Raw genomic sequence first — 15303 nt, forward strand, 5'->3', positions numbered from 1 at the left:
TTTATTTTATTTACTTATTTAACTACACACACACACACACACACACACACACACACACACACACACACTAGTTGTAGATGGACACAGTACCTTTATTTTTTATTTTTATGTGGTGCTGATGCATGCTAGTGCCTCATGCATGGTAGGTGAGCTCTCTATCACTGAGCCAGAACCCCAGCCCCTATTTTATTTATTTATATATGGTGCTGATAATGGAATCCAGTACCTCACACGTGCTAGGCAACTCTACCACTGAGCCACAACCCCAGCCCCACACTTTCTTGATTATTATAGTTTATAGATGAAATTATTGTTTAAATCAGATAGGATAAGCCTTAGTTTTGTTGTTCTTTCTTAAATTGCTTTGGTTATTCTAAATCCTTGGCATTTTCATATGAAATTTAAAATTAGCTTGTCAGTTTCTATAAATCAGAACTGGTGCAGTTTTTTAAATATTTTTTTTTAGTTGTATTTGGACACAATACTTTTATTTATTCATTTTTATGTGGTGCTGAGGATCGAACCCAGGGCCCTGCACTTTCTAGGCAAGAGTTCTACCACTGAGCCACAACCTCAGCCCAAGCCACAACCCCAGCCCCTGGTGCAGTTTTGATTGAGATTACATTGAATCTATAGACCAATATGGGGAAAATTGATATTAATAATTGAGTTCTCCAGTCTGTGAATATATTTTTCTATTTAGATCTTCTTTAATTTCTCTCAGCAGTGTTTTATAGGTTTTCATTGTAGATGTCTGTCCTTTGTTATATTTGTTCCTATGTAGTGTATGTTTTGTGCTCCTGTGAGCTAAATGGAATTTATAATAATTTTATTTCTGATTGCTGCTAATATGTAAGAATAAAATGGATTTTATGACCTTGTAAAATAATATTTATTAGTTGTAGTGGTTGTGTAGATTCCTCAGAAATTTCTATATGAATAGTTATATCATCTGCAATTAGGGACCATTTTACTTCTTTCTTTCTTTTTAAATATCTTTTATTTCTTTTTCTTGCCATATTGCAAAGGAGAGGACTGCCAGTGCAATGTAGAACAGAAATGGTGAAAGCAGGAATCCTTTCATTTTTTTTTTAAAACATGGTGTGTTTTTTTTTAATTTATTTTTTAGTTTTTTAGGTGGACACAGTATCTTTACTTTTTATTTTTATGTGTTGTTGAGGATTGAACACAGGGCCCCGTGCATGCCAGGCGAGCTGCTACCTCTTGAGCCACATCCCCAGCCCCTTTTTTTTAAAATCTTAACAGAAAACCGTTCAGTCTCTCAATTTCAAATATGTTAATTGTAGATTTTTTTTGTATATGTCTTTTATCAACTGTGAATGTTCTTTTTGTTAAGAATTTTTATTATGAATGGGTGTTGAATTTTGTCAAATGCTTTTTTGTCAAAATTCAAATTTTGAAGCGATTGGTCTTCTTTATTTTATTAAAATTGCAAATTAAATGGGTTGATTTTCAAATTTAAGCTAACCTTGTATTCCTTGGGTAAACCCTTTTTACTCTTGATGCTATATCTTTTTATTTATTGTTTGATTCAATTTGCTATTATTTTGTTAAAATTTTTGCATGTAGGGCTGAGGTTGTGGCTCAGTGGTAGAGGACTTGCCTAGTATATGTGAGGCACTGGGTTTGATCCTCAGCACCACATACAATGAATGAATGAATGAATAAATGGATAGATGGATGGATGGATGGATGAATGAATGGTATTGTAGTGGGGTGCGGTGGTGCACGCCCATAATCCCAGCAGCTCAGGAGGCTGAGGCAGGGGGATCGCAAGTTCACAGTCAGCCTCAGCAATGGCACGACACTGAGCAACTCAGTGAGACCCTGTCTCTAAATAAAATAAAAAATTGGGCTGGGGATGTGGTTCAGTGGTTAAGTGCCCTGAGTTCAATCCCTGGTACCAAAAAAAATTTTTTGCCTTTTTTTTGCATCTATAGCCATGAGGGATAATGAGTTGTAATTCCTCTTCCCCGCCTTTTTTTTTTTTTTTTCTTTCTGTCTCCTCTCTTTTTGTCTTTTCACCTTTTCAGGTTTTGGTACTTATTTTAAGCTGGCTTCACAGAACACATAAAAATTGAGGGAAAACATTCACCCTGCTCTTTTCTGACAAAGTTTGTATAAATTTGGTGTTATTTCCTTCTTAAATGTTTGCTAGAACTTACTAGTGAAACTATACTTATGGAGTTCTCTTTTGGGGAAAGTTTTTGATAATACCTTTGGATGTTTTTGATAATGAATATTTTAAGCCCGTCTAGTCTGTTGATGTTTCCTGTCTACACTGACACTTTCTGCACCCTCTTCCTCTTCCCATTGTCTTGTGCTTGTTAGAGGTGTGAACTTTATGAGAGCAAGGATGTCCTGGGACTTGGTCTGTTTTTATCCTAGCACCCCAGGGTGATACCTAGTGCAGAGAAGCCATTCTGTAATTGTTTGTTGAGTTAATTGGTTTGTTGTTGCTGTGTATCTGTCCCTTGGCATCTCTGGGAAGCTGTTCTCTCTTCTCCACCCACAGGGAACTGTGCTGTAGCTGTATCATGTCAAAGGGAGATAGTCCAGAGTCAGGCTGGACACTCTCAGCTGCCTGCAGGCTAGGCCCTCCCATCATGGCTCTTTAGACTCCTGTTTATGTGTCCATAGCCCTGGTAGGCAGGCCTTTGCCAATGGGAAAAAAATTTTTTTAAATATTTTTTTCTTCCTTTTAAAATGTTAAGTTTTATAGTTGACGAGGCTGGGGTTTTGGCTTAGCGGTATAGTGCTTACCTAGCAAGTGCAAGGCCCTGGGTTCAATCCTCAACACCACATAAAAATAAATAAATAAAATAAAGGTATTGTATCCAACTACAACTAAAAAAAAAAAAATATATATATATATATATATAAAGTTTATATTTGGAATGACTCTTTATCTTTTTACAAAGTTGTTGAAATACCAGGGAAGCTGGGAATCCAGGATCCATGACGCATGCTGGGATCCTTGGCGCATACCTATAATCCTAGAGGTTCTGGAGGCTGAAGCAGGACGATTTTAAGTTCAAAGCCAACCTCAGCAAGTTAGTGAGGCCCTAAGCAACTTAGTGAGAACCTGCCTTACCATGAAAAATAAAAAGGGCAGGGCAGCCAAGTGTAGTGGCACACGCCTATAATCCCACGGGCTCAGGAGGCTGAGACAGGTGGATTGCGAGTTCAAAGCCATACTCAGCAATGGTGAGGCACTAAGCAACTCAGTGAGACCCTGTCTCTAATTAAAATATAAAATAGGCTGGGGATGTGGCTCAGTGGTTTAGCACCCCTGGGTTCAATCCCAGGAAGCCCCCCCCCGCCCCCAAAAGAAGAATAAAGAAAGAAAGACCAAAGGAATAAGGAAGCCACTGTAAGCTTGGTTAGAAGAGAAGGATAAACTGTCTCTGATCATCTAACTAGCAGGAGAAAGGTGGGTGGTTATAGATGAGGGAGGATTTTCCTGTAGGCACTTGACCTTGTGTATGGTTACCTGCCTTCCTAGGAATGTGGTCTGAAATGCCCCTTTCTGGATAGTTTAAAAATGATAGTGGCTGGGGCTGGGGCAAGTGGTAGAGCACTTGCCTGGCATGTGTGAGGCACTGGGTTTGGTCCTCAGCACCACATAAAAGTAAACAAAATAAAGGCATTGTGTCCATCTATAACAAACAAACAAACAAATAAATGGAAAATGACAGTCCCTGAACTGAGTGCATGAATTAATTAGGGAGTTAAAGAGGACAGGGTGGTTTGGGTTCCATCTCTCTCTCCAAGTATACTGTTGTAGGTGTGTATTCTACCTAGGTCCCTAGATCTAGAAGGGGTCTCTCTACCTACTTACCTTTCTACCTCTTAACTGGGGGCTGGATCTGTGTGCACCTATAGCAGCTGCAGAGAGGCCCAGGAATTGGGATCTTCCTCATCAGAGGCTAGGAGGGACAACTCTGCTTCTCACATACCTGTTCCCTTCCTGGTCGAGTCAAAAGGACAGTCTCTGTGTTAGTTTGAGTGCTGAGTTTATGTGCCAGCACACATAGTTCCTGGACCACATGCTCATCAGGCACTTGGCACAGCCAGCCATAGTATGCTCTGGACAAGACCGCTTGACCAACTGTATTCTGGTTTAGTTTTGCCTCCTACAGGCAGTAACCTTGACAAGTCACCTGTTGTTTCAATCAGATTTTTGTGGCCATGACCAAAAGACCTGAGAAGAACAATGTAAAAGAGGAAAAGTTCATTTTGTCTTATGGTTTCAGAGGCTTGGTCCATGGTCATCCAAGTCCATAGCTTTGGGCTCAGCTCAGGATGTGGTAGCCAGAAAGGAGAGAAAGAGGGGGAAGGAGGGAGGGAGGAATTGAGGGATCTCTACTTATCAGGGACAAAATGTAAGCCCCAAAGGCATGCCCACCACTGACCTATGTCCTCTAGCCACCCTGTCTACCTAGAGTTACCACCCAGTTAATACACATTAGTGGATTAATCCACTGCTTAGGCTGAAGCTCTCATAATTTAATCATTTCACCATTGTCTTACACATGAACTTTTGGGCGACACCTTATACCTAAACTATAACACTTGTTCTTTCTGGGGCATCCATATTCCTCATGTGAAAGGAGGTTAGAACAGATGGACTTCAGTGACTGACACTTGCCATGATTCTGTGACCCTTAGACGGATCTTGAGCAGGACCATCAGATGACTGTGAAATTTTGAAGATCAGTGCCTTGCTTAGATGGTCCCTGCCTTTTATTTTCAGTACTTTAGCTTGGCCTTGAAACTTTTATGTTTTAATATGTTTTTCAAAGAAGACATTAGCAGTATGTTTGAAGATTCTTTCTTTAGAAGTGGTTGAGGGTTGGGATGAGGCCACCTTACTGTAGCATATCTCTATGCTGACCTGGGGCTGCCCAGCACCCTGGCTTTCCTGCCTAGGGAGGTGGTGAGGGGCTGGAAGGACTCCCACTTTGGATTCTGCCCCTGCTGTTCTACTAGTTTTTCAGGAGCACCGAGAGCACCTCACCTGGGTAGTAGCATGATCTCAGAGACATGGTTGGTTTCCTAGGTAGTTGGACTTCCAGAATGGAACACAGTGAGGTTGGAGAACATGGCAAGTCCTCAGTTGGCAGTATAGATTGTTGTAGCTTTGCATGTGGAAAAGGGTTAGGGTGTGTTAGGGAAGTTGTGTTGAAGTATATATTATTGTATTTTTAATATTTGTAAGGTTTTTCATCTTAAATTACTTATTAAACATGCATACATACTCAGTTTTGAGGTGTGACCCTTTGAGGTAATAGGAAGGTTACATTTTGTGTTTATGGAGAATGTGCTAACTCTGTACAAGGCATTCAAGGGTTCATCTGGGAGTAGAACAGAGACTCACCTTTACAGAGCCAGAAGGAGAGAAGGGACAAGGTGGACATTCCTCCTTTATTTAACTTCTCCAGATCAAATTCTCTGTATACCCTTCCCAAGATGTGTACTAACAATAATCTAAATAAGAGGTTAGCAGCAGATTTTTTTTTTTCTAAAAGGGTCAGATGTTTTAGGCTTGTGGATTGTGGGGTCTCTGTGGAGAGCTCTTTTGCTCTGCATTTGTAGTACAGCTGTATGTATTGGCATGGACAGGATTTAAGTGAGCAGTGTGACTGTGTTCCAGTGAAACCTTGTTTGTAAAGCAGGTGGCAGCCTGTGGTTTGCCATTGCTGACTGCTGTCCTCAGCTAGCTGTTCTCAGTGTTGTAATCTTGGTTGTCCTGCTACTCTGTTAAATCAGAGTCTCTGGTGTTGCTGCCTGTGTGAGTTTAGAGATTTCCATGCTGGCCTAAGGAATTAAATTTAGTCATTTTACCCTGGACACTTGAGGGATTAAGACTCCATTTCTGTGCCTTGGTTTTCTGTATGAGGAGGAGAATGGTGCCTCAACTCAAGATTATGTTTGGGGTGTTTAGCAGAAAACCCAAGTAGCAGTGGCTTAAATAAGGTAGAGGTTTATTTTATTTTTTTCCACAGAAGAGATCATAGGCCAGCAGGCTGGGGTGGGGCTGGTGTGGCAGTCATGGTGGGCCAAGACCCAGGCTCCTGCCTTCTTTCTGCTCAGCTGTTCTTAGGAGTGAAGGTCCCCTCTCAAGGTCACCAGGTGGCTACTGTAGGAGCCAGCCAAAGATCAGTCAGGGCTGTGCCGAGTTGCCCTTTGGAGAACTCTCTTGGAAGCCCCTAGCCTGGCCACATCAGCTTCTGACTGCCTCTGTGGTGGCCATGCCTGGCGAAGGGCAATTGAGAGCAAGATCAGCTGGTGAAGAGGGCGGGTAGGCACAGGGAGTAGTTGTCCCAGATGTTGATATTTTCTGGGGAAAAGAAAAAGGCATAGATACATTTGAAAATACCTTTTACTCTAGACAATTTGGAAAATTCAGAAAATCAGAAGAAAATCTTGCAGTCCCATCACATGGGATGTGAACTAGCAGTCGTCTAGATTATGTGTGTTCTGCCTTAAAAAAAGTGTTTTTAGACACAATTATGTGATATAAATATGCCCCCTCCATTCCCCTCATTTTTTTTTTTTGTTGTGGTAAAATATGTATAACATAAATATTACCATCTTGGCCATTTTTAAGAGTATAGTATAAATATGCCCTTTCATAAATTCTTAATAAACCTTGTTTGGTAGCTATTCCATGGTTTACTGAATCACTGAAAGTATTGAGTCTAAAAGCAGCCTATTTTCCCAAGGGTGGACAATCAGCAGATGCAGTTGTTCTTCCTGCTGTGCTCTGGGAAATACCATTGCTTATAGATTGATCTCTAGTGGCCAGAAAAGTGGGTGGTGGGCCTTGGGCTGCAGAAGTTGCCTAGGGGACCCCCCCCCCATTTGTTAATTATAAGTAACTGTTGATGCACTCAAAGTATGCAAATTCACCATCAGATAATCCAAGGAAGAGTGGATGAAATGTGAAAGTATGGTGGCGTCAGACTTAAGGCCAGAGCACCCCTCTCCGTCTGGGCCCTTCAAGCCCCACTGTAGGGAACTTTGCTTACAGTTCATTATCACTGGCTGTTAATGATTTAGATATGAGGTGTCTTTCCAAAGCTCATGTGTGAGACAATTCAAGAAAGCTTAAAGGCCTTAACTAAGGCCAAGAAAGTTATGAAAGCCTAACAGAAGCAGTACATCAATCTTCTGATAGGGATTAACTGGGTGGTATTTGTAGGCAGGTAGGTTGTGACTGGAGGAGATGGGTCATTGAGGGCATGCTTTTGAGATATATATTTTGTCCTTGGTGAGAGAGCTCACTCTCTCTCTCTCTGCATCCTGATGCCATGTCCTAAACTGCCTTCTTCTATCACACATCTCCACCATGATGCCTCCTCATTTTGGGGCCAGAACAATGCATTGGCCATCTGTGGATTGAGATCTCTGAAACCACGAGTCCCTAATAAACTTTTCCTCCTTTAAAATTGTTCTTGTCAGGTCTGGTTACAGCAGCAAAAAAGCTGACTGAAACAGTGGCACTCTAGATGTTTCAGCTTCTTGGTCCTCTGTGTAGTGAATACATGACTTTCTGCTACTGTTTTTCTTTTCTCTTTTGAGTGCTGGGGATTGAACCCAGGGGTGCTTTACCCATGAGCTGTATCTCCAGCCCTTTTTATTTTTTATTTTAAGATAGGGTCTCACTAAGTTGTCTAGGGCCTCACTAAGTTACTGAGGCTGGCCTTGAACTTGCTGTCCTCCTGTCTCAGCCTCCCCAGTCACTGGGATTACAGGTGCGTGCCATTGCACCTGGCTGCTGTATGTTTTTCTACTGGGGAGGACACTGCCCAGCTGCTGAAAACTGAGCCCACTAGCCACAGGATGAGGTCAGTCAGGTTCAGAAACTCACCCTTGGATTTGAGACCTTCCATCTCACTTTTTCCTCCTCCCAGCTCAGTGTTTCTGCAAGCTCTGCCTTGGAATTGCTTATTCTGGCTTTACTATTCATGCACTTTGCCCCTTATCTTTACAACTCAGTGGCAGGGATTTCCATCCATCAAACTCCTTTACTGTGTGTGTGTGTGTGTGGGGGGGGGTGTATGGGGATGAACCCAGGGTACTCTATTGCTGAGCTATATCCCTGGTCCTTTTCATTTTTTATTTTGAGGTAGGATCTCAGTAGGTTGACAGGTTGCCCTTAAACTTGATCCTTTTGCCTCAGCTTCTGGAATAGCTGGGATTCTAGGTGTGCACCATGGCGCCTGACTGCTTCTACATTTTTTTAAGCAGCAAAGTTCTGAATTACTGTAGTATTTCCTTATATAGTCTTAAGAATTTTACTTTTTAAGCCAGGTGCAGTGGTGCATGCCTGCAATCCCAGCAACTCGGGAGACTGAGGCAGGAGGATCACAAATTAAAAGTCAGCCTCAGCAATTTAGGGAGGCTCTAAGCAACTTAGCGAGACCCTGTGTCAAAACATTAAAAGGGCTAGGGATGTGGCTCAGTGGTTAAGCACCCCTGGGTTCAATCTCTGCTCCCACTCACCTCCACAAAAAAGAATTTTAATTTTATTTTTTTAAATTAGGATCGCCGTTGTTTTCTTAGTGCTTGATTATAGTATAGGGGTTTGACTGGCTGCTCCAGTTCATCTTTTCCCAAGAGACTTCTTGTTATTTTTATTGAATTATTTTGTAAAATGTGGGGGTTTTCAGCATTTAGATATTGTTATAGAAAAAACACTTGTAATGTTTTACTGATGTTAAGCTTCTTTTAAATTCCCTTTTTTGGGGCTGGAGATGTGGCTCAAGCGGTAGCGCGCTCGCCTGGCATGCGTGCGGCCCGGGTTCGATTCTCAGCACCACATACCAACAAAGATGTTGTGTCCGCCGAGAACTAAAAAATAAATATTAAAAAACTTTCTCTCTCTCTCTCTCTCTCTCTCTCTCTCTCTCTCTCTCTCTTAAAAAAAATTCCCTTTTTTATACAAATAACATGCTTACTACAAATAGTTAAGTGCATATAACCCAAACAAACAAAAATTATTAGCAAGTCTTACCACTGATATTTTGGAAATAAGCCCTGATATATAGACCTGTAGGGCTGAGAGGTGGGGAAGGTGTGACAGGGCTGAGGAGGACATTTGGAGGCACATTGGTTTGCCAGGGGTGGGGTGGGGCACATGCTGCTGGTTGTGTGTGGTGGAGTTAAGGATGCGGCCTCCCCTCTTAGTCCCCCGGTGTCCTGGGGTACCCCACGATGTAACAGTGCCAAGCTTGAGCAACCCTGATATAAACTAATTGTTTCCTAGGTCTTCTCCTGTGCTTATCAATAAATACGCTGTAGTTTTATAAAACATATCAATTATACACATTCATTTGTGACCTGATTTTTACATTTACTATGTCATCAATTTCTTTCTGTACCCATAAATATGCCTTCTGCTCGCCCTTCTTAAGCCCGGCTTGCTTTGTTCTGTGGTGTGGACCTGTCCTCAGCTCTTTGACTGGTTTTCGCTTTTGGTGATCTCTGCCATTCCTCCTGTCTCGCTCGTGAGGCTGTGTCTTGGCTTTTGTGGGCTGGTCTGCTGCCACCAGCACCCTGGCAGGGATGTCACCTTCCACGGGGGTGACTGTCCTCACAGAGGCTCTCCCCATGCCCTTGCACAGCAAAGCCGTCTGCTGTTTTCCCTCAGGAACGTTTCAGAACTGGGCCATGAAGTCCCGAGTTTTCACTTCATGTACGGATTTCATTGAGTTGACGCAGGTGCATCAAAATAGGTTGAGGGCTGGGGCTGGGGCTGGGGCTCTGTGGTAGAGCGTTCGCCTAGCACATAGGAGGCCCTGGGTTCCATCCTCAGCACCACATAACAAACAAACAAGCAAATAAATAAAGGTATTGTGTCCAACTACAGCTAAAGAATAAATATTTTAAAAAAGGATGAAATCATAATTGTGCGTATATTATTTTGAACTTATATGATTATAATTATCACAGTTATATTTTTATTGTATAATTATATATTATATGGTTGTTATATACAATATTTTTAGTTTTATACATGTTCTACATCTGGGATGATGAGACAAAATGGGTTAAGGAAGCAGAGTTGAAATATGGCATAGAGGCCAGGCGCGGTATCGCATGCCTGTAATCCCAGTAGCTCGGGAGGCTGAGGCAGGGGGATCATGAGAAAAATAGAGCTGTGGATGTGGCTCGGTGGTTAAATGCCCCTGAGTTCAATCCCTGGTTACCCATCCCCCAAAATGGAATAGATAAGTAACACTGAATATTTTTGTCATGTTTCATTTTTAGGTAAAACTTTCACTATTTGCTTCATGTTACTTTTTGTTCCTTTTTTTAAAAAAAAAATTCTGGTAGGGTACATACAGCTTTACATTCTCGCCAGGCAGGCGTTGCTCCATGCCTGACCTTGCTGAGCTCTGGGGAGGCAGAGTGGTGGCCCAGCCAGGAGTGCTACTCTAGCTGTGCAGTGGGAGACACGTGTTGGCTGCAAGGGTGGCCCGCTTTGCCCAGGCTATCCTGAGTATGGAGGAAGCGTGTGATAGCCATGGGGCCTGGGTTCCCTTTTGGGGACATGGGCACAGAGTCTGGGACTTCCACTCAGCCACTTCCAGGAATGTGTTGGCATAGTGGTATCTGTGTCTGCATTTTGTGGTGTTCTGTGAAGAAGTTGCTGTCTGCACCTGTCCCAGCTGATGTGAATAGCCAGTCTCAGTGTCTTCCAGATAGGGAGCAATGTACTGGGGACCCAGGGGCTGGAGCTACACTGGAACAGCAGGATGTGAGTAACAGGAAGTGACAGGAATCACCAAGGGCGCCAGACCTTTTCTTGGCCACCTTCTTGAGCCAGGAGCTATATTTAGCAGAGCACTTCCCAGCCCTGTCTTGTCTGGATGCTGCCCTCTGCCTCTCCGTGTCAATTGCGTGGTGCTTGTTTGTTATTCTGTCTCTGGTCTACTGGGTGACCACTGGTTGCTGTCTGCTGATGTAAAAACTTGCTTTTTTGTTTTTGCTGAGTCACTTCGATTCTGATACACTTGGAGCAGCTGGAAAGTGGGGAGAGCAGCTGTGGACCGCGGGGGAGGCTTGGGGTCCAAGTTGAAGGGTAAGGCTCTGAAGTAAAGTAAGCTAGAGGGAGGTACAGCCAGTTCTTGGCTGGTTTTCTTAGAGTGGAAGACTAAGTATAAAGCCGTGAGCTTGGTGGTGTGACTGCATCCAGTGCTGGAAATACTGTCTGGCTTCACCTGGTCAGTCTCCTTGGGAGAAGTCCTTCAGCTCCCATCAGGCACAGAAGAGCCTGGACCTCACCTGCCCTGCTGCCTCCTGTTCCAGTTCTGTCCACAGCATCAGTACATGTGTACCATGATCCTTGAAGAGGATCTGTCCAGGGTGGCATGGTAGTTTGTGGTGGTGGATCCTCATGATCTGGACTGGGGTGTTGGGAGAACGTCTTTTGTAAGTCTCTGAAAGCTTCCTCCAGAGAGGTCTCCACTGCCCCCCTGCCCACAGTAAAGCATTAGCCTTGTTTCCCTGCATTCAGTCCCTACTTAGAGTTCAGGAACCCATGAAGGGAAATGCAAATTAAAACCCAATAACTTGCCACCTCATGCCCACTAAGATGGCAATAACCAAAAGGAGAGAGAAAAACAAATGCTGGTGTCTGAGGATGCAAGCATGCTTGAGGAGCGCCAGGTAGAGGGGCAGAGGCAGTGTGTGAGTGAGCTCTGAGGCCAGGCCTCAGAACACCCCTGTCCATTTGGTCACTGGAATCTGCCCACTGGTATGGCTGCAGGCTGACCTGGTTTCTTCTCTGTGCCTGAGCTTACAAGTCAGGCACAATTATATCTTGTGTCTGGACTTCTGGCGAGGATGTTGTATACTGAAAATTCATTCCCACAGTGAACCACTAGGTACTTCCCAGCTTGAGAAATAAACACCATGGACGTGGTCAGAGCCTTGGTATCCTTTTTCCCTCCTGCCCTCCCTCCCTGTGCTACCACCATTCTGAGTTTGGTGCTTAGCTTTTGTCTGTGTGCTGCCACGCTTTCTACTCTTGTGTGCCAGTTTTAACATTTGAGTACATGGTCTCATACTGGACGTGTCCTATAGCTTTATGTGTCTGAGATTTATCCTTCTACTTTGGTTAAGTGGTTCTGGGGAGTAGGGTGTGAACTTGAGGAGGATCAGTGTTAACATAACATTTCTCTGGTGTCTACTTTTTTTAGGGTACCAAACTGATGACAAGATGAGGGCCTTGTGGGTGAAATAAGATGTTGAATATGAATATGACTGAGATTTTAATAGAAACCTCCACTTAAGCATGTCCAGAATGGAACTACTGATTCCCATCCCCCAGCGTCAAGCCTGCTTCATCCACAATGGCTGGGTCTTAGCATGACAACTGTCCCTCACCACTGTCCGAGGTGCCCTGTTGATTGTATACCCTGTTATGGTTTAGATCTAGAATGTCTCCCAAGACCTGTGTGTTAAAGGCTTGTTCCTCAGTGCAGTTCAGAGGTGGGGATTTGGGGCAGTGACTGGATCATGAGGGCTCCGACCTCATCAGTGGATAGATCCATTGAGGGACTCACAGCTGACTAGATTTTTGGGAAGTGGGAACTGTTGCAGGTAGAACCTAGTAGGAGGAAGTGAGTCCTTGGGGGCTTGCTCTTAGGGACTATATCTTGTCCCTATCCCCTTTTTCTCTGACTGCCACCAGGTGAGCAGCTTTCCTCCCCCATGCCTTTCTGCTGTGATTGTCCACCTTGCCTCAGGCCCAAGGCAGTGGAGCTGGCCAACCATGAAGTGAAACCCCTAAAACCATGAACCAAAATAAATCTTTCTTAAGTAATTTTCTTAGGTATTTGGTCCCAGCAACAAAAAACTGACAGATACACATCCTATCTCAGCTGTTGGCAGCTCCTGTGAACCTCAGAACACACTGGAGTCCAGCCCTCTCCTTGCCTGAATATTATGATGGTTCACGGAGGCTCCCTCCAAAAGGCTTCCTGACTTCTACCCTGTCCCCACTGTCAGTTTTCAGTGCAGCCACTAGAGTGGTGCTTTTTAGACCTGAGTCAGATGTCATCCTTTTGTGCAGAAACTGACAAGATCCCTTATTCCACCTAGATTAGAAGCCAAAGCTCTCACAGTTTGGTGGCCCTTGGTGGCCCAGCCTCTGCCCGCTTCCCTCGACCCACCCACCAGCTTCCCTCATTGCCCTGTCTTTGGCTGCAGGCAGACTGCCTGGATGCTCCGACCCACTGCTTCGCTGGTCTCCTTTCCCATCACCCGCAGCAACAGCTGCAGCAGCAGCAGCAGCAGCTCCCCCCCATGCTGTAAGACTCACTTCTGTACTGCAGTGTTCTTTTGCAGCCCCATTGCATGCAATCTCTGTGGGAGCAGACATCATTATTAACCTATCTGTTCAAATGAGTACTGCCTGAATTTATTTTGAAGAAGAAAGGATGGATGAATTTGGACCTCAGATTAAGGAAGAGCATGGGAGAGGAGGTGTTCCTCACTTGGGAAATTGGGAGGTTACTGGCAGTCACTGGCCTGCGAGACAGAAGGACCTTAAGGCTCCCTGGGTATATAAGTAGGTTTGGGGCTGGGGAGGCAGCCCCTCTAAGAGCCCTTGTCCTGTTTGTGTGTGGCCACTCCCAGTGTGCACTGGTATTGAAGTAGGTGGGTCTGGGCTGGCATCAGTGTGAGGCTCAGAGCATACACTCTGACATCCGCCTCTCGTTCTTGGCTGACCCCCTGAGTAATATAGCTCCACTGATTCTTCAGCTCTGTGTATTTGGAAAGGAGCCTACCATTTCCCAGTCTCTGCTTGTGCAGCCTGAATTTCCTGGCTGCATGTCACAACCTGATAGCAAAGGTGGCACCCCAGTCGGAGGGCACAGGTCATGGTAGTCCTGCTGTGCTCTCCTCCCATGCTTACCACAGAGCTGCCTGGCCTGGTCCACAGAGGACCCACCTGTGCGTGAGGTTATGTACTAAAGGCATGTCCACTCACTGCTTTCTTGGCAAGTCAGAAGTCCCCTGGATTGGCATTGTTTACAAATATAGGACTTCATTCCTCTAACCTGAGCTCAGTGAGGCCACACATGTCTTTAAGAAGCATGGCTTCTTCTGCAGTTGCTCTCTGGTGTTCCTAGTTCAAACTTAAATATTGTTGATGGTGGTGATGTACTTTTTTTTTTTTTTTTAAAGAGAGAGTGGGGGGGGAGAGAGAGAGAGAGAGAATTTTTAATATTTATTTTTTAGTTCTCGGCGGACACAACATCTTTGTTGGTATGTGGTGCTGAGGATCGAACCCGGGCCGCACGCATGCCAGGCGAGCGTGCTACCGCTTGAGCCACATCCCCAGCCCCACTTTTTTTTTTTTTAAATACCTTTATTTTATTTATTTTTATGCAGTGCTGAGGATCGAACCCAGTGCCTCACACATCTAGGCAAGTGCTCTACCTCTGAGCCACAACCTCAGCCCTGGTGACGAACTTTAAATGAACTTTTTTATTTTGAGTTCCTGTGTACTCTTCACCATTTTCCCGGTGGTGAGCTTGGGCACAGCTTCAGCATGGTATCTCACCCAGGATGTTGGCACTGTTCCTAATCAGTGTCACGGCATTGCTGGCTCTGGTGTCTTTGTGGATCACGCTGATTCCTCTGTGACCCTTGTAGTCATCACCATTCTGTTCTCCATGTCTACATCGGCCTCATTTCAAGAATGTTAATAAATGGAATCAGTGGAAGCCCTTTCCTTTGGGAAGGCTTTTTCCACACAGCATAGTTTCCTGGAGGTTGAAACTATGGTTTAGATCTAGAATGTCTCCTAAGACCTGTGTGTTAAAGGCTTGTTGTTGTGTGTGTCAGGAGTTGTTTCTGGTTATTGCACCCTGGTGTGGGTGTGCCATAGCATTAGTCCTTTACCCTTGGATGGCATCTGAGTTGTTTCCTCTGTAAACGTCACAGACAGGTGTTTGTGTGAACATAACTCTTAATTCCTCTGGAATAGAAGCTGGAGAGTGACTGTTAGGTCATGTGGTTATTGTCTATTTTCTTAAGAGACTGACAAACTCTTCTTCAGCATGATTGTCATTTTAAACGTGACAGCCAACAACATGGTCCAACTTTTCCCTACCTCTTAATGATCTCCCATGGATAGTACCTAGCCTCAGAGGACCCCAGGCCTACGCAGTACTGACAGAGGCCTGGGGAGGCTTGTGTGTGAGGTGCTCTTCCAGGACCTGCGAGTCCCTGACCTGCGCCTCACAGTGATGCCACTGT

General features: G+C 44.4%; 1 protein-coding gene across 4 annotated transcripts in view; it reads left to right on the forward strand.

Annotated features, from left to right (window-relative positions):
- The window catches only part of DGKD (diacylglycerol kinase delta), a 97681-nt gene that overhangs the window by 46815 nt on the left and 35563 nt on the right, over positions 1-15303 (forward strand). Inside the window, exon 1 of one of the 4 annotated variants that reach the window (XM_081260574.1) lies at positions 10917-11113. The exons of the other annotated variants lie outside the window; for them this stretch is intronic. The gene's annotated coding sequence lies outside the window, so the exon portion shown is untranslated. Of the gene's footprint in view, positions 1-10916; positions 11114-15303 lie in introns of those variants that run through there. 4 annotated transcript variants of the gene reach the window in all.

The sequence above is a fragment of the Spermophilus citellus genome (assembly GCF_964194105.1).
Source record: "Spermophilus citellus genome assembly, chromosome: 11".
NCBI classification, from domain to species: domain Eukaryota; kingdom Metazoa; phylum Chordata; class Mammalia; order Rodentia; family Sciuridae; genus Spermophilus; species Spermophilus citellus.